The sequence below is a fragment of the Pseudophryne corroboree genome, unplaced genomic scaffold (genome assembly GCF_028390025.1).
Source record: "Pseudophryne corroboree isolate aPseCor3 unplaced genomic scaffold, aPseCor3.hap2 scaffold_373, whole genome shotgun sequence".
NCBI lineage: Eukaryota > Metazoa > Chordata > Amphibia > Anura > Myobatrachidae > Pseudophryne > Pseudophryne corroboree.
Window position 1 is genome coordinate 393,663 of NW_026970023.1, and position 19,332 is coordinate 412,994.

The 19,332-nt window shown below is 50.0% G+C and overlaps 33 non-coding genes across 33 annotated transcripts; 8 read left to right on the forward strand and 25 right to left on the reverse strand.

Moving 5' to 3' along the window:
- Positions 1 to 243: 243 nt before the first annotated feature.
- Positions 244 to 406, reverse strand: LOC135021878 (U1 spliceosomal RNA). The gene has a single exon (XR_010219077.1). It is a non-coding gene; the product is annotated as a U1 spliceosomal RNA (small nuclear RNA).
- A 152-nt stretch (positions 407 to 558) lies between these two features.
- LOC135021738 (U1 spliceosomal RNA) lies at positions 559 to 722 on the reverse strand. The gene has a single exon (XR_010218955.1). It is a non-coding gene; the product is annotated as a U1 spliceosomal RNA (small nuclear RNA).
- Positions 723 to 1,396: 674 nt separating this feature from the next.
- Positions 1,397 to 1,559, reverse strand: LOC135021765 (U1 spliceosomal RNA). The gene has a single exon (XR_010218982.1). It is a non-coding gene; the product is annotated as a U1 spliceosomal RNA (small nuclear RNA).
- A 152-nt stretch (positions 1,560 to 1,711) lies between these two features.
- On the reverse strand, positions 1,712 to 1,875 carry LOC135021712 (U1 spliceosomal RNA). The gene has a single exon (XR_010218930.1). It is a non-coding gene; the product is annotated as a U1 spliceosomal RNA (small nuclear RNA).
- Positions 1,876 to 2,549: 674 nt separating this feature from the next.
- On the reverse strand, positions 2,550 to 2,712 carry LOC135021793 (U1 spliceosomal RNA). The gene has a single exon (XR_010219009.1). It is a non-coding gene; the product is annotated as a U1 spliceosomal RNA (small nuclear RNA).
- Positions 2,713 to 2,864: 152 nt separating this feature from the next.
- LOC135021713 (U1 spliceosomal RNA) lies at positions 2,865 to 3,028 on the reverse strand. Its single transcript, XR_010218931.1, has one exon. It is a non-coding gene; the product is annotated as a U1 spliceosomal RNA (small nuclear RNA).
- Positions 3,029 to 3,702: 674 nt separating this feature from the next.
- Positions 3,703 to 3,865, reverse strand: LOC135021784 (U1 spliceosomal RNA). The gene has a single exon (XR_010219000.1). It is a non-coding gene; the product is annotated as a U1 spliceosomal RNA (small nuclear RNA).
- A 149-nt stretch (positions 3,866 to 4,014) lies between these two features.
- Positions 4,015 to 4,179, reverse strand: LOC135021814 (U1 spliceosomal RNA). Its single transcript, XR_010219025.1, has one exon. It is a non-coding gene; the product is annotated as a U1 spliceosomal RNA (small nuclear RNA).
- Positions 4,180 to 4,850: 671 nt separating this feature from the next.
- LOC135021856 (U1 spliceosomal RNA) lies at positions 4,851 to 5,013 on the reverse strand. Its single transcript, XR_010219062.1, has one exon. It is a non-coding gene; the product is annotated as a U1 spliceosomal RNA (small nuclear RNA).
- A 152-nt stretch (positions 5,014 to 5,165) lies between these two features.
- LOC135021739 (U1 spliceosomal RNA) lies at positions 5,166 to 5,329 on the reverse strand. Its single transcript, XR_010218956.1, has one exon. It is a non-coding gene; the product is annotated as a U1 spliceosomal RNA (small nuclear RNA).
- A 674-nt stretch (positions 5,330 to 6,003) lies between these two features.
- On the reverse strand, positions 6,004 to 6,166 carry LOC135021768 (U1 spliceosomal RNA). Its single transcript, XR_010218984.1, has one exon. It is a non-coding gene; the product is annotated as a U1 spliceosomal RNA (small nuclear RNA).
- Positions 6,167 to 6,318: 152 nt separating this feature from the next.
- LOC135021714 (U1 spliceosomal RNA) lies at positions 6,319 to 6,482 on the reverse strand. Its single transcript, XR_010218932.1, has one exon. It is a non-coding gene; the product is annotated as a U1 spliceosomal RNA (small nuclear RNA).
- Positions 6,483 to 7,156: 674 nt separating this feature from the next.
- Positions 7,157 to 7,319, reverse strand: LOC135021825 (U1 spliceosomal RNA). Its single transcript, XR_010219036.1, has one exon. It is a non-coding gene; the product is annotated as a U1 spliceosomal RNA (small nuclear RNA).
- Positions 7,320 to 7,471: 152 nt separating this feature from the next.
- On the reverse strand, positions 7,472 to 7,635 carry LOC135021715 (U1 spliceosomal RNA). The gene has a single exon (XR_010218933.1). It is a non-coding gene; the product is annotated as a U1 spliceosomal RNA (small nuclear RNA).
- A 674-nt stretch (positions 7,636 to 8,309) lies between these two features.
- Positions 8,310 to 8,472, reverse strand: LOC135021785 (U1 spliceosomal RNA). The gene has a single exon (XR_010219001.1). It is a non-coding gene; the product is annotated as a U1 spliceosomal RNA (small nuclear RNA).
- Positions 8,473 to 8,621: 149 nt separating this feature from the next.
- Positions 8,622 to 8,786, reverse strand: LOC135021815 (U1 spliceosomal RNA). Its single transcript, XR_010219026.1, has one exon. It is a non-coding gene; the product is annotated as a U1 spliceosomal RNA (small nuclear RNA).
- Positions 8,787 to 9,456: 670 nt separating this feature from the next.
- LOC135021753 (U1 spliceosomal RNA) lies at positions 9,457 to 9,619 on the reverse strand. The gene has a single exon (XR_010218970.1). It is a non-coding gene; the product is annotated as a U1 spliceosomal RNA (small nuclear RNA).
- A 152-nt stretch (positions 9,620 to 9,771) lies between these two features.
- Positions 9,772 to 9,935, reverse strand: LOC135021707 (U1 spliceosomal RNA). Its single transcript, XR_010218925.1, has one exon. It is a non-coding gene; the product is annotated as a U1 spliceosomal RNA (small nuclear RNA).
- Positions 9,936 to 10,907: 972 nt separating this feature from the next.
- On the reverse strand, positions 10,908 to 11,071 carry LOC135021697 (U1 spliceosomal RNA). The gene has a single exon (XR_010218915.1). It is a non-coding gene; the product is annotated as a U1 spliceosomal RNA (small nuclear RNA).
- A 674-nt stretch (positions 11,072 to 11,745) lies between these two features.
- Positions 11,746 to 11,908, reverse strand: LOC135021882 (U1 spliceosomal RNA). Its single transcript, XR_010219080.1, has one exon. It is a non-coding gene; the product is annotated as a U1 spliceosomal RNA (small nuclear RNA).
- Positions 11,909 to 12,060: 152 nt separating this feature from the next.
- Positions 12,061 to 12,224, reverse strand: LOC135021690 (U1 spliceosomal RNA). Its single transcript, XR_010218908.1, has one exon. It is a non-coding gene; the product is annotated as a U1 spliceosomal RNA (small nuclear RNA).
- A 671-nt stretch (positions 12,225 to 12,895) lies between these two features.
- On the reverse strand, positions 12,896 to 13,058 carry LOC135021754 (U1 spliceosomal RNA). Its single transcript, XR_010218971.1, has one exon. It is a non-coding gene; the product is annotated as a U1 spliceosomal RNA (small nuclear RNA).
- A 152-nt stretch (positions 13,059 to 13,210) lies between these two features.
- LOC135021802 (U1 spliceosomal RNA) lies at positions 13,211 to 13,374 on the reverse strand. Its single transcript, XR_010219014.1, has one exon. It is a non-coding gene; the product is annotated as a U1 spliceosomal RNA (small nuclear RNA).
- A 674-nt stretch (positions 13,375 to 14,048) lies between these two features.
- Positions 14,049 to 14,211, reverse strand: LOC135021843 (U1 spliceosomal RNA). Its single transcript, XR_010219052.1, has one exon. It is a non-coding gene; the product is annotated as a U1 spliceosomal RNA (small nuclear RNA).
- A 152-nt stretch (positions 14,212 to 14,363) lies between these two features.
- LOC135021681 (U1 spliceosomal RNA) lies at positions 14,364 to 14,527 on the reverse strand. Its single transcript, XR_010218900.1, has one exon. It is a non-coding gene; the product is annotated as a U1 spliceosomal RNA (small nuclear RNA).
- A 144-nt stretch (positions 14,528 to 14,671) lies between these two features.
- LOC135021906 (U5 spliceosomal RNA) lies at positions 14,672 to 14,787 on the forward strand. The gene has a single exon (XR_010219101.1). It is a non-coding gene; the product is annotated as a U5 spliceosomal RNA (small nuclear RNA).
- Positions 14,788 to 15,099: 312 nt separating this feature from the next.
- On the forward strand, positions 15,100 to 15,263 carry LOC135021813 (U1 spliceosomal RNA). The gene has a single exon (XR_010219024.1). It is a non-coding gene; the product is annotated as a U1 spliceosomal RNA (small nuclear RNA).
- Positions 15,264 to 15,415: 152 nt separating this feature from the next.
- Positions 15,416 to 15,578, forward strand: LOC135021756 (U1 spliceosomal RNA). The gene has a single exon (XR_010218974.1). It is a non-coding gene; the product is annotated as a U1 spliceosomal RNA (small nuclear RNA).
- Positions 15,579 to 16,249: 671 nt separating this feature from the next.
- LOC135021691 (U1 spliceosomal RNA) lies at positions 16,250 to 16,413 on the forward strand. The gene has a single exon (XR_010218909.1). It is a non-coding gene; the product is annotated as a U1 spliceosomal RNA (small nuclear RNA).
- Positions 16,414 to 16,565: 152 nt separating this feature from the next.
- LOC135021883 (U1 spliceosomal RNA) lies at positions 16,566 to 16,728 on the forward strand. Its single transcript, XR_010219081.1, has one exon. It is a non-coding gene; the product is annotated as a U1 spliceosomal RNA (small nuclear RNA).
- A 674-nt stretch (positions 16,729 to 17,402) lies between these two features.
- LOC135021824 (U1 spliceosomal RNA) lies at positions 17,403 to 17,566 on the forward strand. Its single transcript, XR_010219035.1, has one exon. It is a non-coding gene; the product is annotated as a U1 spliceosomal RNA (small nuclear RNA).
- A 972-nt stretch (positions 17,567 to 18,538) lies between these two features.
- LOC135021708 (U1 spliceosomal RNA) lies at positions 18,539 to 18,702 on the forward strand. Its single transcript, XR_010218926.1, has one exon. It is a non-coding gene; the product is annotated as a U1 spliceosomal RNA (small nuclear RNA).
- A 152-nt stretch (positions 18,703 to 18,854) lies between these two features.
- Positions 18,855 to 19,017, forward strand: LOC135021757 (U1 spliceosomal RNA). Its single transcript, XR_010218975.1, has one exon. It is a non-coding gene; the product is annotated as a U1 spliceosomal RNA (small nuclear RNA).
- Positions 19,018 to 19,332: the final 315 nt, after the last annotated feature.

Genomic DNA, 19,332 nt, shown 5'->3' on the forward strand with positions numbered 1-19,332 from the left:
GCATTCAAGCTGATTTCTTGCAGCAGCTGGGCACTGTAACAGCTCCAGAGCTGCTCTGTAAGGCAAATAAAAGGGTGTGGGCCCTGCAGCACTACCTGTAGTTCGCATTGTGCGTTGGAAGGCACAAAGTAAGCAGACGGGAGAAGTCAGGATAGTGCGCAAGGGCATAGAAGGGAGCGGCTCAAGAAAAGAGAAGTGGAAACAGACAGCAAACTAGGCTGGAGAGAGACCTGAGACAAAGAGATCTGAATTATACGAGAGCCGACCAGGGGAAACACAAATTATGCAGTCAAGTTTCCCACATTTGGGGAAATCGCAGGGGCAGCACAGCCAGAGTGCAATGGGTGAGCCTTGCCCTTGGAGAAGCACCTTCAAGATCATAGTATCTCACCTGGCAGGTAAATAGGAGTTGGGCTAGAGCTGGGGAGGGTCGCTGCTCAGGCACCCCCCTGTCAAGTGAAGGAGATCCAACTGAGGCAGCACAATGGAACTCTCGAAAGAAGAACAAGGCTAGAGGAAGATCTGAGACAAAGAAATCTGACTTTTACCAGAGCTGACCAGCGGAAAACACAAACACAGTCCCCCACTACCACAAATAATGCAGGCGAGTTTCCCACATTTGGGGAAATCACAGGGGTCAGCATACCCAGAATGCAATGAATGAACCTCACCCTGGGTGAACAATCTTCATGACCATGGTGTCTCCTATGCAAAATAAGTATGATTTGGGATAGGGCTGGGGAGGGCCGCTGCTCAGGCACATCTCTGTCAAGTAAAGGAAATTCAACTGAGGCAGCACAAGGGAACTCTCATCTGGGGACAACAACTGCAGGGAGAACACATATTTTCAGATGAACATGGGAGGGCAGAAGGCTGCCTAATACTGAAGCACCCCCAAACAACAAACCAAATGCAACAACTAGTGCAAGCATTCCTGGGGGAAGGCCTGCAGCAGATGGATTTGCATATGGTGATGTTATCCAAGCAGTGGGTCAAAGTTGGCTTCAACCCTCATCTGCATATGAAAAGAGAAAAGGGGCGTGCAGGGCATGGCGGCCTTTTGCGCTGCTTGGATGACCCCTAGATCGCATTAAACACCCCCACCCTCCTTTGGTGTGGGGCTCATGTTGGCCATGCCCCATCCCATGAAGCATTCAAGCTGATTTCTTGCAGCAGCTGGGCACTGTAACAGCTCCAGAGCTGCTCTGTAAGGCAAGTAAAAGGGTGTGGGCCCTGCAGCACTACCTGTAGTTTGCATTGTGCATTGGAAGGCACAAAGTAAGCAGACGGGAGGAGAAGTCAGGATAGTGCACAAGGGTATAGAAGGGAGGGGCTCAAGAAAAGAGAAGTGGAAACAGACAGCAAACTAGGCTGGAGAGAGACCTGAGACAAAGAGATCTGAATTATACGAGAGCCGACCAGGGGAAACACAAATTATGCAGTCAAGTTTCCCACATTTGGGGAAATTGCAGGGGCAGCACACCCAGAGTGCAATGGGTGAGCCTTGCCCTGGGAGAAGCACCTTCATGATCATAGTATCTCACCTGGCAGGTAAGTAGGAGTTGGGCTAGAGCTGGGGAGGGTCGCTGCTCGGGCACCCCCCTGTCAAGTGAAGGAGATCCAACTGAGGCAGCACAAAGGAACTCTCGAAAGAAGAACAAGGCTAGAGGAAGATCTGAGACAAAGAAATCTGACTTTTACCAGAGCTGACCAGAGGAAAGCACAAACACAGTCCACCACTACCACAAATAATGCAGTCGAGTTTCCCACATTTGGGGAAATCACAGGGGTCAGCATACCCAGAGTGCAATGAATGAACCGCACCCTGGGAGAACAATCTTCATAACAATGGTATCTCCTATGCAAAATAAGTATGATTTGGGATATGGCTGGGGAGGGCCGCTGCTCAGGCACATCTCTGTCAAGTAAAGGAGATTCAACTGAGGCAGCACAAGGGAACTCTCATCTGGGGACAACAACTGCAGGGAGAACACATATTTTCAGATGAACATGGGAGGGCAGAAGGCTGCCTAATACTGAAGCACCCCCAAACAACAAACCAAATGCAACAACTAGTGCAAGCATTCCTGGGGGAAGGCCTGCAGCAGATAGATTTGCATATGGTGATGTCATCCAAGCAGTGGGTCAAAGTTGGCTTCAACCCTCGTCTGCATATGAAAAGAGAAAAGGGGCGTGCAGGGCATGGTGGCCTTTTGCGGCACTTGGCTGACCCCTAGTTTGCATTAAACACCTCCACCCTCCTTCGGTGTGGGGCTCATGTTGGCTATGCCCCAGCCCCTGAAGCATTCAAGCTGATTTCTTGCAGCAGCTGGGCACTGTAACAGCTCCAGAGCTGCTCTGTAAGGCAAGTAAAAGGGTGTGGGCCCTGCAGCACTACCTGTAGTTCGCATTGTGCGTTGGAAGGCACAAAGTAAGCAGAAAGGAGGAGAAGTCAGGATAGTGCGCAAGGGCATAGAAGGGAGCGGCTCAAGAAAAGAGAAGTGGAAACAGACAGCAAACTAGGCTGGAGAGAGACCTGAGACAAAGATATCTGAATTATACGAGACCTGACCAGGGGAAACACAAATTATGCAGTCAAGTTTCCCACATTTGGGGAAATCGCAGGAGCAGCACACCCAGAGTGCAATGGGTGAGCCTTGCCCTTGGAGAAGCACCTTCATGATCATAGTATCTCACCTGGCAGGTAAGTATGAGTTGGGCTAGAGCTGGGGAGGGTCGCTGCTCGGGCACCCCCCTGTCAAGTGAAGGAGATCCAACTGAGGCAGCACAAAGGAACTCTCTAAAGAAGAACAAGGCTAGAGGAAGATCTGAGACAAAGAAATCTGACTTTTACCAGAGCTGACCAGAGGAAAGCACAAACACAGTCCACCACTACCACAAATAATGCAGTCGAGTTTCCCACATTTGGGGAAATCACAGGGGTCAGCATACCCAGAGTGCAATGAATGAACCGCACCCTGGGAGAACAATCTTCATAACAATGGTATCTCCTATGCAAAATAAGTATGATTTGGGATATGGCTGGGGAGGGCCGCTGCTCAGGCACATCTCTGTCAAGTAAAGGAGATTCAACTGAGGCAGCACAAGGGAACTCTCATCTGGGGACAACAACTGCAGGGAGAACACATATTTTCAGATGAACATGGGAGGGCAGAAGGCTGCCTAATACTGAAGCACCCCCAAACAACAAACCAAATGCAACAACTAGTGCAAGCATTCCTGGGGGAAGGCCTGCAGCAGATAGATTTGCATATGGTGATGTCATCCAAGCAGTGGGTCAAAGTTGGCTTCAACCCTCGTCTGCATATGAAAAGAGAAAAGGGGCGTGCAGGGCATGGTGGCCTTTTGCAGCACTTGGCTGACCCCTAGTTTGCATTAAACACCTCCACCCTCCTTCGGTGTGGGGCTCATGTTGGCTATGCCCCAGCCCCTGAAGCATTCAAGCTGATTTCTTGCAGCAGCTGGGCACTGTAACAGCTCCAGAGCTGCTCTGTAAGGCAAGTAAAAGGGTGTGGGCCCTGCAGCACTACCTGTAGTTCGCATTGTGCGTTGGAAGGCACAAAGTAAGCAGAAAGGAGGAGAAGTCAGGATAGTGCGCAAGGGCATAGAAGGGAGCGGCTCAAGAAAAGAGAAGTGGAAACAGACAGCAAACTAGGCTGGAGAGAGACCTGAGACAAAGAGATCTGAATTATACGAGACCTGACCAGGGGAAACACAAATTATGCAGTCAAGTTTCCCACATTTGGGGAAATCGCAGGGGCAGCACACCCAGAGTGCAATGGGTGAGCCTTGCCCTGGGAGAAGCACCTTCATGATCATAGTATCTCACCTGGCAGGTAAGTAGGAGTTGGGCTAGAGCTGGGGAGGGTCGCTGCTCGGGCACCCCCCTGTCAAGTGAAGGAGATCCAACTGAGGCAGCACAAGGAAACTCTCGAAAGAAGAACAAGGCTAGAGGAAGATCTGAAACAAAGAAATCTGACTTTTACCAGAGATCAGAGGAAAACACAAACACAGTCCCCCACTACCAACAAATAAAGCAGTCACGTTTCCCACATTTGGGGAAATCACAGGGGTCAGCATACCCAGAATGCAATGAATGAACCTCACCCTGGGAGAGTAATCTTCATGACCATGGTATCTCCTATGCAAAATAAGTATGATTTGGGATAGGGCTGGGGAGGGCCGCTGCTCATGCACATCTCTGTCAAGTAAAGGAGATTCAACTGAGGCAGCACAAGGGAACTCTCATCTGGGGACAACAACTGCAGGGAGAACACATATTTTCAGATGAACATGGGAGGGCAGAAGGCTGCCTAATACTGAAGCACCCCCAAACAACAAACCAAATGCAACAACTAGTGCAAGCATTCCTGGGGGAAGTTCTGCAGAAGACGGATTTGCATACGGTGATGTCATCCAAGCAGTGGGTCAAAGTTGGCTTCAACCCTCATCTGCATATGAAAAGAGAAAAGGGGCGTGCAGGGCATGGCGCTCTTTTGCGGTGCTTGGATGACCCCTAGTTCGCATTAAACACCTCCACCCTCCTTCGGTGTGGGGCTCATGTTGACTATGCCCCAGCCCCTGAAGCATTCAAGCTGATTTCTTGCAGCAGCTGGGCACTGTAACAGCTCCAGAGCTGCTCTGTAAGGCAAATAAAAGGGTGTGGGCCCTGCAGCACTACCTGTAGTTCGCATTGTGCGTTGGAAGGCACAAAGTAAGCAGACGGGAGAAGTCAGGATAGTGCGCAAGGGCATAGAAGGGAGCGGCTCAAGAAAAGAGAAGTGGAAACAGACAGCAAACTAGGCTGGAGAGAGACCTGAGACAAAGAGATCTGAATTATACGAGAGCCGACCAGGGGAAACACAAATTATGCAGTCAAGTTTCCCACATTTGGGGAAATCGCAGGGGCAGCACAGCCAGAGTGCAATGGGTGAGCCTTGCCCTGGGAGAAGCACCTTCAAGATCATAGTATCTCACCTGGCAGGTAAATAGGAGTTGGGCTAGAGCTGGGGAGGGTCGCTGCTCGGGCACCCCCCTGTCAAGTGAAGGAGATCCAACTGAGGCAGCACAATGGAACTCTCGAAAGAAGAACAAGGCTAGAGGAAGATCTGAGACAAAGAAATCTGACTTTTACCAGAGCTGACCAGCGGAAAACACAAACACAGTCCCCCACTACCACAAATAATGCAGGCGAGTTTCCCACATTTGGGGAAATCACAGGGGTCAGCATACCCAGAATGCAATGAATGAACCTCACCCTGGGTGAACAATCTTCATGACCATGGTGTCTCCTATGCAAAATAAGTATGATTTGGGATAGGGCTGGGGAGGGCCGCTGCTCAGGCACATCTCTGTCAAGTAAAGGAAATTCAACTGAGGCAGCACAAGGGAACTCTCATCTGGGGACAACAACTGCAGGGAGAACACATATTTTCAGATGAACATGGGAGGGCAGAAGGCTGCCTAATACTGAAGCACCCCCAAACAACAAACCAAATGCAACAACTAGTGCAAGCATTCCTGGGGGAAGGCCTGCAGCAGATGGATTTGCATATGGTGATGTTATCCAAGCAGTGGGTCAAAGTTGGCTTCAACCCTCATCTGCATATGAAAAGAGAAAAGGGGCGTGCAGGGCATGGCGGCCTTTTGCGCTGCTTGGATGACCCCTAGATCGCATTAAACACCCCCACCCTCCTTTGGTGTGGGGCTCATGTTGGCCATGCCCCATCCCATGAAGCATTCAAGCTGATTTCTTGCAGCAGCTGGGCACTGTAACAGCTCCAGAGCTGCTCTGTAAGGCAAGTAAAAGGGTGTGGGCCCTGCAGCACTACCTGTAGTTTGCATTGTGCATTGGAAGGCACAAAGTAAGCAGACGGGAGGAGAAGTCAGGATAGTGCACAAGGGTATAGAAGGGAGGGGCTCAAGAAAAGAGAAGTGGAAACAGACAGCAAACTAGGCTGGAGAGAGACCTGAGACAAAGAGATCTGAATTATACGAGAGCCGACCAGGGGAAACACAAATTATGCAGTCAAGTTTCCCACATTTGGGGAAATTGCAGGGGCAGCACACCCAGAGTGCAATGGGTGAGCCTTGCCCTGGGAGAAGCACCTTCATGATCATAGTATCTCACCTGGCAGGTAAGTAGGAGTTGGGCTAGAGCTGGGGAGGGTCGCTGCTCGGGCACCCCCCTGTCAAGTGAAGGAGATCCAACTGAGGCAGCACAAAGGAACTCTCGAAAGAAGAACAAGGCTAGAGGAAGATCTGAGACAAAGAAATCTGACTTTTACCAGAGCTGACCAGAGGAAAGCACAAACACAGTCCACCACTACCACAAATAATGCAGTCGAGTTTCCCACATTTGGGGAAATCACAGGGGTCAGCATACCCAGAGTGCAATGAATGAACCGCACCCTGGGAGAACAATCTTCATAACAATGGTATCTCCTATGCAAAATAAGTATGATTTGGGATATGGCTGGGGAGGGCCGCTGCTCAGGCACATCTCTGTCAAGTAAAGGAGATTCAACTGAGGCAGCACAAGGGAACTCTCATCTGGGGACAACAACTGCAGGGAGAACACATATTTTCAGATGAACATGGGAGGGCAGAAGGCTGCCTAATACTGAAGCACCCCCAAACAACAAACCAAATGCAACAACTAGTGCAAGCATTCCTGGGGGAAGGCCTGCAGCAGATAGATTTGCATATGGTGATGTCATCCAAGCAGTGGGTCAAAGTTGGCTTCAACCCTCGTCTGCATATGAAAAGAGAAAAGGGGCGTGCAGGGCATGGTGGCCTTTTGCGGCACTTGGCTGACCCCTAGTTTGCATTAAACACCTCCACCCTCCTTCGGTGTGGGGCTCATGTTGGCTATGCCCCAGCCCCTGAAGCATTCAAGCTGATTTCTTGCAGCAGCTGGGCACTGTAACAGCTCCAGAGCTGCTCTGTAAGGCAAGTAAAAGGGTGTGGGCCCTGCAGCACTACCTGTAGTTCGCATTGTGCGTTGGAAGGCACAAAGTAAGCAGAAAGGAGGAGAAGTCAGGATAGTGCGCAAGGGCATAGAAGGGAGCGGCTCAAGAAAAGAGAAGTGGAAACAGACAGCAAACTAGGCTGGAGAGAGACCTGAGACAAAGATATCTGAATTATACGAGACCTGACCAGGGGAAACACAAATTATGCAGTCAAGTTTCCCACATTTGGGGAAATCGCAGGAGCAGCACACCCAGAGTGCAATGGGTGAGCCTTGCCCTTGGAGAAGCACCTTCATGATCATAGTATCTCACCTGGCAGGTAAGTAGGAGTTGGGCTAGAGCTGGGGAGGGTCGCTGCTCGGGCACCCCCCTGTCAAGTGAAGGAGATCCAACTGAGGCAGCACAAAGGAACTCTCGAAAGAAGAACAAGGCTAGAGGAAGATCTGAGACAAAGAAATCTGACTTTTACCAGAGCTGACCAGAGGAAAGCACAAACACAGTCCACCACTACCACAAATAATGCAGTCGAGTTTCCCACATTTGGGGAAATCACAGGGGTCAGCATACCCAGAGTGCAATGAATGAACCGCACCCTGGGAGAACAATCTTCATAACAATGGTATCTCCTATGCAAAATAAGTATGATTTGGGATATGGCTGGGGAGGGCCGCTGCTCAGGCACATCTCTGTCAAGTAAAGGAGATTCAACTGAGGCAGCACAAGGGAACTCTCATCTGGGGACAACAACTGCAGGGAGAACACATATTTTCAGATGAACATGGGAGGGCAGAAGGCTGCCTAATACTGAAGCACCCCCAAACAACAAACCAAATGCAACAACTGGTGCAAGCATTCCTGGGGGAAGGCCTGCAGCAGATAGATTTGCATATGGTGATGTCATCCAAGCAGTGGGTCAAAGTTGGCTTCAACCCTCGTCTGCATATGAAAAGAGAAAAGGGGCGTGCAGGGCATGGTGGCCTTTTGCAGCACTTGGCTGACCCCTAGTTTGCATTAAACACCTCCACCCTCCTTCGGTGTGGGGCTCATGTTGGCTATGCCCCAGCCCCTGAAGCATTCAAGCTGATTTCTTGCAGCAGCTGGGCACTGTAACAGCTCCAGAGCTGCTCTGTAAGGCAAGTAAAAGGGTGTGGGCCCTGCAGCACTACCTGTAGTTCGCATTGTGCGTTGGAAGGCACAAAGTAAGCAGAAAGGAGGAGAAGTCAGGATAGTGCGCAAGGGCATAGAAGGGAGCGGCTCAAGAAAAGAGAAGTGGAAACAGACAGCAAACTAGGCTGGAGAGAGACCTGAGACAAAGAGATCTGAATTATACGAGACCTGACCAGGGGAAACACAAATTATGCAGTCAAGTTTCCCACATTTGGGGAAATCGCAGGGGCAGCACACCCAGAGTGCAATGGGTGAGCCTTGCCCTGGGAGAAGCACCTTCATGATCATAGTATCTCACCTGGCAGGTAAGTAGGAGTTGGGCTAGAGCTGGGGAGGGTCGCTGCTCGGGCACCCCCCTGTCAAGTGAAGGAGATCCAACTGAGGCAGCACAAGGAAACTCTCGAAAGAAGAACAAGGCTAGAGGAAGGTCTGAAACAAAGAAATCTGACTTTTACCAGAGATCAGAGGAAAACACAAACACAGTCCCCCACTACCAACAAATAAAGCAGTCACGTTTCCCACATTTGGGGAAATCACAGGGGTCAGCATACCCAGAATGCAATGAATGAACCTCACCCTGGGAGAGTAATCTTCATGACCATGGTATCTCCTATGCAAAATAAGTATGATTTGGGATAGGGCTGGGGAGGGCCGCTGCTCATGCACATCTCTGTCAAGTAAAGGAGATTCAACTGAGGCAGCACAAGGGAACTCTCATCTGGGGACAACAACTGCAGGGAGAACACATATTTTCAGATGAACATGGGAGGGCAGAAGGCTGCCTAATACTGAAGCACCCCCAAACAACAAACCAAATGCAACAACTAGTGCAAGCATTCCTGGGGGAAGTTCTGCAGAAGACGGATTTGCATACGGTGATGTCATCCAAGCAGTGGGTCAAAGTTGGCTTCAACCCTCATCTGCATATGAAAAGAGAAAAGGGGCGTGCAGGGCATGGCGGCCTTTTGCGGTGCTTGGATGACCCCTAGTTCGCATTAAACACCCCACCCTCCTTTGGTGTGGGGCTCATGTTGGCCATGCCCCATCCCCTGAAGCATTCAAGCTGATTTATTGCAGCAGCTGGGCACTGTAACAGCTCCAGAGCAGCTCTGAACGGCAAGTAAAAGGGTGTGGGCCCTGCAGCACTACCTGTAGTTTGCATTGTGCATTGGAAGGCACAAAGTAAGCAGACGGGAGAAGTCAGGATAGTGCGCAAGGGCATAGAAGGGAGCGGCTCAAGAAAAGAGAAGTTGAAACAGACAGCAAACTAGGCTGGAGAGAGACCTGAGACAAAGAGATCTGAATTATACGAGAGCCGACCAGGGGAAACACAAATTATGCAGTCAAGTTTCCCACATTTGGGGAAATCGCAGGAGCAGCACACCCAGAGTGCAATGGGTGAGCCTTGCCCTGGGAGAAGCACCTACATGATCATAGTATCTCACCTGCCAGGTAAGTAGAAGTTGGGCTAGAGCTGGGGAGGGTCGCTGCTCGGGTACCCCCCTGTCAAGTGAAGGAGATCCAACTGAGGCAGCACAAGGGAACTCTCGAAAGAAGAACAAGGCTAAAGGAAGATCTGAGACAAAGAAATCTGACTTTTACCAGAGCTGACCAGAGGAAAGCACAAACACAGTCCCCCACTACCACAAATAAAGCAGTCGAGTTTCCCACATTTGGGGAAATCACAGGGGTCAGCATACCCAGAATGCAATGAATGAACCTCACCGTGGGAGAACAATCTTCATGACCATGGTATCTCCTATGCAAAATAAGTATGATTTGGGATAGGGCTGGGGAGGGCCGCTGCTCAGGCACATCTCTGTCAAGTAAAGGAGATTCAACTGAGGCAGCACAAGGGAACTCTCATCTGGGGACAACAACTGCAGGGAGAACACATATTTTCAGATGAACATGGGAGGGCAGAAGGCTGCCTAATACTGAAGCACCCCCAAACAACAAACCAAATGCATCAACTAGTGCAAGCATTCCTGGGGGAAGGCCTGCAGCAGATGGATTTGCATACGGTGATGTCATCCAAGCAGTGGGTCAAAGTTGGCTTCAACCCTCGTCTGCATATGAAAAGAGAAAAGGGGCGTGCAGGGCATGGCGGCCTTTTGCGGCGCTTGGATGACCCCTAGTTCGCATTAAACACCTCCACCCTCCTTCGGTGTGGGGCTCATGTTGGCTATGCCCCAGCCCCTGAAGCATTCAAGCTGATTTCTTGCAGCAGCTGGGCACTGTAACAGCTCCAGAGCTGCTCTGTACGGCAAGTAAAAGGGTGTGGGCCCTGCAGCACTACCTGTAGTTTGCATTGTGCATTGGAAGGCACAAAGTAAGCAGACAGGAGGAGAAGTCAGGATAGTGCACAAGGGTATAAAAGGGAGGGGCTCATGAAAAAAGAAGTGGAAACAGACAGCAAACTAGGCTGGAGAGAGACCTGAGACAAAGAGATCTGAATTATACGAGAGCCGACCAGGGGAAACACAAATTATGCAGTCAAGCTTCCCACATTTGGGGAAATCAGAGTGCAATGGGTGAGCCTTGCCCTGGGAGAAGATCCTTCATGATCATAGTATCTCACCTGGCAAGTAAGTAGGAGTTGGGCTAGAGCTGGGGAGGGTCGCTGCTCGGGCACCCCCCTGTCAAGTTAAAGAGATCCAACTGAGGCAGCACAAGGGAACTCTCGAAAGAAGAACAAGGCTAGAGGAAGATCTGAGACAAATAAATCTGACTTTTACCAGAGCTGACCAGAGGAAAGCACAAACACAGTCCCCCACTACCACAAATAATGCAGTCGAGTTTCCCACATTTGGGGAAATCACAGGGGTCAGCATACCCAGAATGCAATGAATGAACCTCACCGTGGGAGAACAATCTTCATGACCATGGTATCTCCTATGCAAAATAAGTATGATTTGGGATAGGGCTGGGGAGGGCCGCTGCTCAGGCACATCTCTGTCAAGTAAAGGAGATTCAACTGAGGCAGCACAAGGGAACTCTCATCTGGGGACAACAACTGCAGGGAGAACACATATTTTCAGATGAACATGGGAGGGCAGAAGGCTGCCTAATACTGAAGCACCCCCAAACAACAAACCAAATGCAACAACTAGTGCAAGCATTCCTGGGGGAAGGCCTGCAGCAGATGGATTTGCATACGGTGATGTCATCCAAGCAGTGGGTCAAAGTTGGCTTCAACCCTCGTCTGCATATGAAAAGAGAAAAGGGGCGTGCAGGGCATGGCGGCCTTTTGCGGTGCTTGGATGACCCCTAGTTCACATTAAACACCTCCACCCTCCTTCGGTGTGGGGCTCATGTTGGCTGTGCCCCAGCCCCTGAAGCATTCAAGCTGATTTCTTGCAGTAGCTGGGCACTGTAACAGCTCCAGAGCTGCTCTGTACGGCAAGTTAAAGGGTGTGGGCCCTACAGCACTACCTGTAGTTTGCATTGTGCATTGGAAGGCACAAAGTAAGCAGACAGGAGGAGAAGTCAGGATAGTACACAAGGGTATAAAAGGGAGGGGCTCATGAAAAAAGAAGTGGAAACAGACAGCAAACTAGGCTGGAGAGAGACCTGAGACAAAGAGATCTGAATTATACGAGAGCCGACCAGGGGAAACACAAATTATGCAGTCAAGCTTCCCACATTTGGGGAAATCGCAGGGGCACCACACCCAGAGTGCAATGGGTGAGCCTTGCCCTGGGAGAAGATCCTTCATGATCATAGTATCTCACCTGGCAAGTAAGTAGGAGTTGGGCTAGAGCTGGGGAGGGTCGCTGCTCGGGCACCCCCCTGTCAAGTTAAAGAGATCCAACTGAGGCAGCACAAGGGAACTCTCGAAAGAAGAACAAGGCTAGAGGAAGATCTGAGACAAAGAAATCTGACTTTTACCAGAGCTGTCCAGAGGAAAGCACAAACACAGTCCCCCACTACCACAAATAATGCAGTCGAGTTTCCCACATTTGGGGAAATCACAGGGGTCAGCATACCCAGAATGCAATGAATGAACCTCACCCTGGGAGAACAATCTTCATGACCATGGTATCGCCTATGCAAAATAAGTATGATTTGGGATAGGGTTGGGGAGGGCCGCTGCTCAGGCACATCTCTGTCAAGTAAAGGAGATTCAACTGAGGCAGCACAAGGGAACTCTCATCTGGGGACAACAACTGCAGGGAGAACACATATTTTCAGATAAACATGGGAGGGCAGAAGGCTGCCTAATACTGAAGCACCCCCAAACAACAAACCAAATGCAACAACTAGTACAAGCATTCCTGGGGGAAGGCCTGCAGCAGATGGATTTGCATATAGTGATGTCATCCAAGCAGTGGGTCAAAGTTGGCTTCAACCCTCGTCTGCATATGAAAAGAGAAAAGGGGCGTGCAGGGCATGGCGGCCTTTTGCGGCGCTTGGATGACCCCTAGTTCGCATTAAACACCTCCACCCTCCTTCGGTGTGGGGCTCATGTTGGCTATGCCCCAGCCCCTGAAGCATTCAAGCTGATTTCTTGCAGCAGCTGGGCACTGTAACAGCTCCAGAGCTGCTCTGAACGGCAAGTAAAAGGGTGTGGGCCCTGCAGCACTACCTGTAGTTTGCATTGTGCATTGGAAGGCACAAAGTAAGCAGACGGGAGAAGTCAGGATAGTGCGCAAGGGCATAGAAGGGAGCGGCTCAAGAAAAGAGAAGTTGAAACAGACAGCAAACTAGGCTGGAGAGAGACCTGAGACAAAGAGATCTGAATTATACGAGAGCCGACCAGGGGAAACACAAATTATGCAGTCAAGTTTCCCACATTTGGGGAAATCGCAGGAGCAGCACACCCAGAGTGCAATGGGTGAGCCTTGCCCTGGGAGAAGCACCTACATGATCATAGTATCTCACCTGCCAGGTAAGTAGAAGTTGGGCTAGAGCTGGGGAGGGTCGCTGCTCGGGTACCCCCCTGTCAAGTGAAGGAGATTCAACTGAGGCAGCACAAGGGAACTCTCGAAAGAAGAACAAGGCTAGAGGAAGATCTGAGACAAATAAATCTGACTTTTACCAGAGCTGACCAGAGGAAAGCACAAACACAGTCCCCCACTACCACAAATAATGCAGTCGAGTTTCCCACATTTGGGGAAATCACAGGGGTCAGCATACCCAGAATGCAATGAATGAACCTCACCCTGGGAGAACAATCTTCATGACCATGGTATCTCCTATGCAAAATAAGTATGATTTGGGATAGGGCTGGGGAGGGCCGCTGCTCAGGCACATCTCTGTCAAGTAAAGGAGATTCAACTGAGGCAGCACAAGGGAACTCTCATCTGGGGACAACAACTGCAGGGAGAACACATATTTTCAGATGAACATGGGAGGGCAGAAGGCTGCCTAATAATGAAGCACCCCCAAACAACAAACCAAATGCAACAACTAGTGCAAGCATTCCTGGGGGAAGGCCTGCAGCAGATGGATTTGCATACGGTGATGTCATCCAAGCAGTGGGTCAAAGTTGGCTTCAACCCTCGTCTGCATATGAAAAGAGAAAAGGGGCGTGCAGGGCATAGCGGCCTTTTGCGGCGCTTGGATGACCCCTAGTTCGCATTAAACACCTCCACCCTCCTTCGGTGTGGGGCTCATGTTGGCTATGCCCCAGCCCCTGAAGCATTCAAGCTGATTTCTTGCAGCAGCTGGGCACTGTAACAGCTCCAGAGCTGCTCTGTACGGCAAGTAAAAGGGAGTGGGCCCTGCAGCACTACCTGTAGTTTGCATTGTGCATTGGAAGGCACAAAATAAGCAGACAAGAGGAGAAGTCAGGATAGTGCACAAGGGTATAAAAGGGAGGGGCTCATGAAAAAAGAAGTGGAAACAGACAGCAAACTAGGCTGGAGAGAGACCTGAGACAAAGAGATCTGAATTATACGAGAGCCGACCAGGGGAAACACAAATTATGCAGTCAAGCTTCCCACATTTGGGGAAATCGCAGGGGCACCACACCCAGAGTGCAATGGGTGAGCCTTGCCCTGGGAGAAGCACCTTCATGATCATAGTATCTCACCTGGCAGGTAAGTAGGAGTTGGGCTAGAGCTGGGGAGGGTCGCTACTCGGGCACCCCCCTGTCAAGTGAAAGAGATCCAACTGAGGCAGCACAAGGGAACTCTCGAAAGAAGAACAAGGCTAGAGGAAGATCTGAGACAAATAAATCTGACTTTTACCAGAGCTGACTAGAGGAAAGCACAAACACAGTCCCCCACTACCACAAATAATGCAGTCGAGTTTCCCACATTTGGGGAAATCACAGGGGTCAGCATACCCAGAATGCAATGAATGAACCTCACCCTGGGAGAACAATCTTCATGACCATGGTATCGCCTATGCAAAATAAGTATGATTTGGGATAAGGCTGGGGAGGGCCGCTGCTCAGGCACATCTCTGTCAAGTAAAGGAGATTCAGCTGAGGCAGCACAAGGGAACTCTCATCTGGGGACAACAACTGCAGGGAGAACACATATTTTCAGATAAAAATCTTGGTCATGCTCTGGTTTCTCTTCAGAACGAACAAATCTTTCGCCTCTTACTAAAGATTTCCGTGGAGAGGAGCAAAACCGAGTTTTATCTCAATTTTTGCATGCCCCATCTTTTTGGGGTTTCTTTTACCGGTTTAAAGATAGAATGAGTGTGCTTTAATGTAAGCTCATTTGCATAGAAATGACAGTAAATGTTTATTTATGTTCAAACAGAACTTTCTTGACCATGCTACTTGCTTTAAAGATCTGGGAGCACATGGAATACAGTACAAACCATGCTTATAGCAAGGAGAAGCCAGGTGAGAAATCTGCTTTCTTTCAAATTGGGCGCTCACTTTGATCTGAATGAGGACTGCTGGCATTTTTTTTTTGTTCATTAAAGTAATCCAAAACTGGGATTGATATTTTAGCCCTCCCCAGCCCTATCCCAAATCATACTTATTTTGCATAGGAGATACCATGGTCATGAAGATTGTTCTCCCAGGGTGAGGTTCATTCATTGCATTCTGGGTATGCTGACCCCTGTGATTTCCCCAAATGTGGGAAACTCGACTGCATTATTTGTGGTAGTGGGGGACTGTGTTTGTGCTTTCCTCTGGTCAGCTCTGGTAAAAGTCAGATTTATTTGTCTCAGATCTTCCTCTAGCCTTGTTCTTCTTTCGAGAGTTCCCTTGTGCTGCCTCAGTTGAATCTCCTTCACTTGACAGGGGGGTACCCGAGCAGCGACCCTCCCCAGCTCTAGCCCAACTTCTACTTACCTGGCAGGTGAGATACTATGATCATGTAGGTGCTTCTCCCAGGGCAAGGCTCACCCATTGCACTCTGGGTGTGCTGCTCCTGCGATTTCCCCAAATGTGGGAAACTTGACTGCATAATTTGTGTTTCCCCTGGTCGGCTCTCGTATAATTCAGATCTCTTTGTCTCAGGTCTCTCTCCAGCCTAGTTTGCTGTCTGTTTCAACTTCTCTTTTCTTGAGCCGCTCCCTTCTATGCCCTTGCGCACTATCCTGACTTCTCCCGTCTGCTTACTTTGTGCCTTCCAATGCACAATGCAAACTACAGGTAGTGCTGCAGGGCCCACACCCTTTTACTTGCCGTTCAGAGCAGCTCTGGAGCTGTTACAGTGCCCAGCTGCTGCAAGAAATCAGCTTGAATGCTTCAGGGGCTGGGGCATAGCCAACATGAGCCCCACACCGAAGGAGGGTGGAGGTGTTTAATGCGAACTAGGGGTCATCCAAGCGCCGCAAAAGGCCGCCATGCCCTGCACGCCCCTTTTCTCTTTTCATATGCAGACGAGGGTTGAAGCCAACTTTGACCCACTGCTTGGATGACATCACTATATGCAAATCCATCTGCTGCAGGCCTTCCCCCAGGAATGCTTGTACTAGTTGTTGCATTTGGTTTGTTGTTTGGGGGTGCTTCAGTATTAGGCAGCCTTCTGCCCTCCCATGTTTATCTGAAAATATGTGTTCTCCCTGCAGTTGTTGTCCCCAGATGAGAGTTCCCTTGTGCTGCCTCAGTTGAATCTCCTTTACTTGACAGAGATGTGCCTGAGCAGCGGCCCTCCCCAACCCTATCCCAAATCATACTTATTTTGCATAGGCGATACCATGGTCATGAAGATTGTTCTCCCAGGGTGAGGTTCATTCATTGCATTCTGGGTATGCTGACCCCTGTGATTTCCCCAAATGTGGGAAACTCGACTGCATTATTTGTGGTAGTGGGGGACTGTGTTTGTGCTTTCCTCTGGACAGCTCTGGTAAAAGTCAGATTTCTTTGTCTCAGATCTTCCTCTAGCCTTGTTCTTCTTTCGAGAGTTCCCTTGTGCTGCCTCAGTTGGATCTCTTTAACTTGACAGGGGGGTGCCCGAGCAGCGACCCTCCCCAGCTCTAGCCCAACTCCTACTTACTTGCCAGGTGAGATACTATGATCATGAAGGATCTTCTCCCAGGGCAAGGCTCACCCATTGCACTCTGGGTGTGGTGCCCCTGCGATTTCCCCAAATGTGGGAAGCTTGACTGCATAATTTGTGTTTCCCCTGGTCGGCTCTCGTATAATTCAGATCTCTTTGTCTCAGGTCTCTCTCCAGCCTAGTTTGCTGTCTGTTTCCACTTCTTTTTTCATGAGCCCCTCCCTTTTATACCCTTGTGCACTATCCTGACTTCTCCTCCTGTCTGCTTACTTTGTGCCTTCCGATGCACAATGCAAACTACAGGTAGTGCTGTAGGGCCCACACCCTTTAACTTGCCGTACAGAGCAGCTCTGGAGCTGTTACAGTGCCCAGCTACTGCAAGAAATCAGCTTGAATGCTTCAGGGGCTGGGGCACAGCCAACATGAGCCCCACACCGAAGGAGGGTGGAGGTGTTTAATGTGAACTAGGGGTCATCCAAGCACCGCAAAAGGCCGCCATGCCCTGCACGCCCCTTTTCTCTTTTCATATGCAGACGAGGGTTGAAGCCAACTTTGACCCACTGCTTGGATGACATCACCGTATGCAAATCCATCTGCTGCAGGCCTTCCCCCAGGAATGCTTGCACTAGTTGTTGCATTTGGTTTGTTGTTTGGGGGTGCTTCAGTATTAGGCAGCCTTCTGCCCTCCCATGTTCATCTGAAAATATGTGTTCTCCCTGCAGTTGTTGTCCCCAGATGAGAGTTCCCTTGTGCTGCCTCAGTTGAATCTCCTTTACTTGACAGAGATGTGCCTGAGCAGCGGCCCTCCCCAGCCCTATCCCAAATCATACTTATTTTGCATAGGAGATACCATGGTCATGAAGATTGTTCTCCCAGGGTGAGGTTCATTCATTGCATTCTGGGTATGCTGACCCCTGTGATTTCCCCAAATGTGGGAAACTCGACTGCATTATTTGTGGTAGTGGGGGACTGTGTTTGTGCTTTCCTCTGGTCAGCTCTGGTAAAAGTCAGATTTATTTGTCTCAGATCTTCCTCTAGCCTTGTTCTTCTTTCGAGAGTTTCCTTGTGCTGCCTCAGTTGGATCTCTTTCACTTGACAGGGGGGTGCCCGAGCAGCGACCCTCCCCAGCTCTAGCCCAACTCCTACTTACCTGCCAGGTGAGATACTATGATCATGAAGGTGCTTCTCCCAGGGCAAGGCTCACCCATTGCACTCTGATTTCCCCAAATGTGGGAAGCTTGACTGCATAATTTGTGTTTCCCCTGGTCGGCTCTCGTATAATTCAGATCTCTTTGTCTCAGGTCTCTCTCCAGCCTAGTTTGCTGTCTGTTTCCACTTCTTTTTTCATGAGCCCCTCCCTTTTATACCCTTGTGCACTATCCTGACTTCTCCTCCTGTCTGCTTACTTTGTGCCTTCCAATGCACAATGCAAACTACAGGTAGTGCTGCAGGGCCCACACCCTTTTACTTGCCGTACAGAGCAGCTCTGGAGCTGTTACAGTGCCCAGCTGCTGCAAGAAATCAGCTTGAATGCTTCAGGGGCTGGGGCATAGCCAACATGAGCCCCACACCGAAGGAGGGTGGAGGTGTTTAATGCGAACTAGGGGTCATCCAAGCGCCGCAAAAGGCCGCCATGCCCTGCACGCCCCTTTTCTCTTTTCATATGCAGACGAGGGTTGAAGCCAACTTTGACCCACTGCTTGGATGACATCACCGTATGCAAATCCATCTGCTGCAGGCCTTCCCCCAGGAATGCTTGCACTAGTTGATGCATTTGGTTTGTTGTTTGGGGGTGCTTCAGTATTAGGCAGCCTTCTGCCCTCCCATGTTCATCTGAAAATATGTGTTCTCCCTGCAGTTGTTGTCCCCAGATGAGAGTTCCCTTGTGCTGCCTCAGTTGAATCTCCTTTACTTGACAGAGATGTGCCTGAGCAGCGGCCCTCCCCAGCCCTATCCCAAATCATACTTATTTTGCATAGGAGATACCATGGTCATGAAGATTGTTCTCCCACGGTGAGGTTCATTCATTGCATTCTGGGTATGCTGACCCCTGTGATTTCCCCAAATGTGGGAAACTCGACTGCTTTATTTGTGGTAGTGGGGGACTGTGTTTGTGCTTTCCTCTGGTCAGCTCTGGTAAAAGTCAGATTTCTTTGTCTCAGATCTTCCTTTAGCCTTGTTCTTCTTTCGAGAGTTCCCTTGTGCTGCCTCAGTTGGATCTCCTTCACTTGACAGGGGGGTACCTGAGCAGCGACCCTCCCCAGCTCTAGCCCAACTTCTACTTACCTGGCAGGTGAGATACTATGATCATGTAGGTGCTTCTCCCAGGGCAAGGCTCACCCATTGCACTCTGGGTGTGCTGCTCCTGCGATTTCCCCAAATGTGGGAAACTTGACTGCATAATTTGTGTTTCCCCTGGTCGGCTCTCGTATAATTCAGATCTCTTTGTCTCAGGTCTCTCTCCAGCCTAGTTTGCTGTCTGTTTCAACTTCTCTTTTCTTGAGCCGCTCCCTTCTATGCCCTTGCGCACTATCCTGACTTCTCCCGTCTGCTTACTTTGTGCCTTCCAATGCACAATGCAAACTACAGGTAGTGCTGCAGGGCCCACACCCTTTTACTTGCCGTTCAGAGCTGCTCTGGAGCTGTTACAGTGCCCAGCTGCTGCAATAAATCAGCTTGAATGCTTCAGGGGATGGGGCATGGCCAACATGAGCCCCACACCAAAGGAGGGTGGGGTGTTTAATGCGAACTAGGGG